This window comes from Nomascus leucogenys, chromosome 6 (assembly GCF_006542625.1).
Source record: "Nomascus leucogenys isolate Asia chromosome 6, Asia_NLE_v1, whole genome shotgun sequence".
Taxonomy (NCBI): domain Eukaryota; kingdom Metazoa; phylum Chordata; class Mammalia; order Primates; family Hylobatidae; genus Nomascus; species Nomascus leucogenys.
In genome coordinates, this window is record NC_044386.1 from 43213824 (window position 1) to 43217935 (window position 4112).

At 38.1% G+C, this 4112-nt stretch overlaps 1 long non-coding RNA gene across 1 annotated transcript; it reads right to left on the bottom strand.

The window, feature by feature from the left end:
- Positions 1-518: 518 nt before the first annotated feature.
- On the bottom strand, positions 519-3881 carry LOC105739202. The gene is made up of 2 exons (XR_001115114.1): positions 3499-3881; positions 519-727 (listed from the first exon to the last, which is right to left on the bottom strand). It is a non-coding gene; the product is annotated as an uncharacterized LOC105739202 (long non-coding RNA).
- Between the last annotated feature and the right edge of the window lie 231 nt (positions 3882-4112).

Here is a 4112-nt window from a genome sequence, read left to right on the forward strand (position 1 = left end):
GTTTGCTCTGCCTTTTTTAAATTAATTTTTTATAGAGATGAGGTTTTACTATGTTTCTCAGGCTGGTATCAAACTCATGAGCTCAAGCAATCTTCCCACCTCGGCCTCCCAAAGTGTTATTACTACAGGTGCAAGCCAACACAAGCAGTCTACTTTTGCTCTTTCTTTGAAATATACTCAAAATGCTTATATTGGTTTTTAACTATAGATCATGAACTCCTGAAGCAAAGTAACCACTTTGTTCTTCATTATTTCTTTCACTCTTCTACTCTGCATGGTGCCAGATATTAGATACGCAGGTGCCAAACATTTGCTTTTCTGATTTCTTACATTTTATTTCTTTAATATCAGCCTAACCACGTTGCAGAGAGGGATGATTCCTTCATTTGTTTTGAAAATTTGTGCATACCCAGTGCTTACATTGTGCAGTTCAATGTTGCTTCAGTTTTTTTTTTTCTATTTTTGCCAGACTTTCGAAACTTGAAACTTGTTTGTGGTCAGCACAGCAAGGAACACACTTTAGCATTGAAAAAAACTTTAACATGAAAAAATGCACTGACATTGTTTTTAATGTAACATAGGCTAGACTTTACCTATGTTTGCACATGCTGAGAATTGTCCCACCAGGCTGATGTGTTCACCTCTTCAGCTTGGATCCTGTTGTGGATTTATTTACAAACATCAATTGCCTTCAAGCCATCCTTTCTGCTGTCTGTTTTGCAGCCTTCTATAGTAGATACACAACAGATATTGTGGAGAAAAAAGACATAAGAGGAGGGAGGTAATGAGAGACTTTGTCAAGGTCGTAACCTTCTTGGTTTCTTTGAAGAATTTGTTGTCTTTCTACTAAGACAGCAAAGCAGCATTTTGTTACTGACCGCCTACAACCACTTAATCTCAGGTGAATGCATCACTTGCCAAGCTATTGAAATGATATTTGTGTTTTGTTACACTATTTTTGTCGTTGTTTATTTGGTTGGCTTTTTGGAAGGCAAATTTGGAAAGGGAACCTACACAGAAGTGCTGATCCACCCACAGTCCCTTATTATCATTACAGACAAGAATAAACTAGCATAGCTAAGAATGTAGTGAAGAAAGGGAGTGTGATAAGCACCAGCAAAGAGTTGAGGGCTGTTGCTCTCCAAAATTATTATTTGATTATTTTAAAAGTATGGAAGTTTTGTAGTCACTGAAGAAAGGAGGGGAAAGTGCACTTATTTTTATAGTTACTTAACTACCTCCTAAACAAATACGTGAAAATTGTTTTTGCTGGTGCAAAGTATTTTAATTAGCAAGAATTCTTATATTGGGATTATAATTAAAGAGCTCAATTTATATATTTGCTATCCTGCTCAAGCCTGACATGGCAAAAAAAAAAAAAGAAAACCAAGTTTACTCCAAAATATATAGTTTCAAAATAACAAGTACTGGAAAGTTTGCTGTGATAACTATTTTGTACTTTTGTACAAAAAACCTAAAGAACAAATTACCTAAAGAACAATTTGCTAAACATGAGAAATCACTCCCTTTGAGTATATACAGCTAAGATAGGAAGAGTGTTCAGACCAGAAAATTACAGTTTATATTGAAGATAATCTTCAATAGACTCACAACAAATAACCAGCATTCGTGATAACATTTCAGCATTTCCAAGGTGCCAAGTGTACTGATTTTTAAAAATATATTTTGCAAGGAATTTAGAACTGGTGTTTTTAATGAAAACCAGCATCTCTGATGTTGCAACATGTATGTGAAATGGGTGTTACATCTATCCTTCCCTTTAACTCCACCGTTAACAAAGTGGCTGAAAGTAACAGTAAGAAAAAATCAGTCCAAGGGAGAAAAGCACTAATGCTCTCAATTCTCTCTCTCTCTCTCTTTCTCTTTCTCTCTCTCTCTTTGTGTGTGTGTGTTAAGGGGGATGGCGGGAGGCAGTCTTAACTATTGAAAGAAATCTTCTTTTTATGGGAAGCATATTTCAGTTTAGGTACAATGATAAGAAAGTTTAATTTTATAATCCATAAGACCAGATACCTTCAGAAATGATTTTTCCTGTGGGATTTCTGACTGGTATTCTGACTAGTGTGAAATGATAGGTTTGGATGTCTATATCTACACCCGTCAAAGCCTCAGAGCTTCATGCACTGCTATAACTTTTCTGTTAACTCTGGGTAAATTAGGAGGCTGGTACAAGGAATTATTTTAACTTCAGATTTTACAGTTTGTTTATGTTAAGGGCAGAAAGATCTACTTTTCAATTATCTGTATTTTAAGATATTGACTTTTCCTGGTGCTATTATATGATTATGGAGAAAATAGAATTCTTATTAGAAATCTCAACTCCGAATTGAGACTAGATGTTTTGATACTTGTCCTGCTGTGGCCTGAGACTTGGAATCATGAATTCAAAGAGACCTCACTGTTTACCTACAGATTAGAACACACAAATAAACATCAGTGTAACATCCTCATTAGCATTCTGGTAGTTACATTTACTTATTCCAGAGAAAAATTAATACATGATAAGAAGTGGAATATTTTCTGCTGATATGTAGGGTATTATGACAACAACCTTCCTTAGAAAAGAAACAGTGTATTATGAGGAAAGTGGATGCTACAACATTATTTTCCTTCAAGGCATGGCAAACAACGGGAATCAATTGAATAATCTTCTCAAGCACAAGCCAACAGTGAAATGAAAGTCATTTATCTGAAACAGCAGGCAAGAACTTCATTGGTACACTCGAAACGTGGCTCACTAACCCTGCAAAAGTTTTGCTCCATCTGATCAGGGCATAAATGTTTCATTGGCCCAATAACCAAGGTCTTAGAGTTTCACAGTGTTTTCTCTCCAATAGCTAATACAGGGAGCATTGCTGACATTCTTCCCATGGTTGCCAAGGCTGAAATCAAACGTGCTTTGAATAATACTATAAAAACTTTGAAATGAATCTTTACCGTAGGAACCAATGTTCAACTGTGGGCTCTATACAAAGCCACTTAAGGTGGAAGGGAGCAAACTTTTCAAGTTGATTTTAGGTAACAGAAACAAACGTCTTTATTGGATTTGTCTGGAAACAAAGTAAGGAAAATCCCAACATTATCTGTTCTGGTCAAGAAGTATAAGGCTTAGTCCCGTTTTATTTCTCTCCTTCTCCTTTAGATCCTTTTTCCTTATTCTTGACTGTATACACGGAGAAAAAGTTCAAGTACATCTAAAGCAGGAATGCTGGGAACTTGCCAACTTATTCCCATGGTGCTACTATTGCTTATAAAGCATTTTGAGGATTCTTGTATTCAGAGCTAATGATAAGCCGAAAGAGGAAGTCAGTCTTGATGGTGTACAGCTGCATTTTGGGATCATGTATAGAAGAGTTACATGGATTTCAGAGTCTCCCAGGTGTTTTAAATCCAGGCTCTGCTCTCAGGGCCTGTGAGGTCTTAGATAAGTTGCTCAATCTCTTTGAGCCTCAGTTTTCTGAGTACAATGGCACATACCTTACAGGACTGAGGTGTGGATGAATTGCGATTATGTGTATGAATCCAGCTCAGGGTCTTCGTTCCTTCCTTCTTTCTTCCCTGCCTCTGAATTTCCAACAAGCTGTACTTCTGAGGTCTGACTCCTAAGAGGCTAGACACACAGTGTAGCTTGATGCTTGCTAGAAACTGAGGGGCTAGACTTGAGTGTTAGGGAACCAGGGAATGACATCCGTCATCCATCTGGGAAGGCCAAGGAGGAAAGTGGGGCAGGGCAGCAGAGAGGGAAGTGGTGCCCATGGAGGCCACTTTTGGGCTGGAGCCTGCTCAAGGCACTTTAGAGATGAATCATTTGGGGCCCAAGTTAGGGGCAGATAGAAGAGAAGGAGGGCAGTTATCACCTAGTCACAGGGGCAGATAGAAGAGAAGGATGGCAGTTATCGCCTAGTCACAGGGGAAAAGAGAAGAGAAAGACGGCAGTTATCGCCTAGTCAGGAGTTTAACAATATCTATTTCCTTTCAAACCTCGTTTCATCCCTTCCATCCCAGTCAAATTCACAGGCAATTAAACTTCCTCTGCATCTCGGAGCAGGCCTCTGCATCATCATTTCTCCTCTGCAAATGTATCTTCTTCG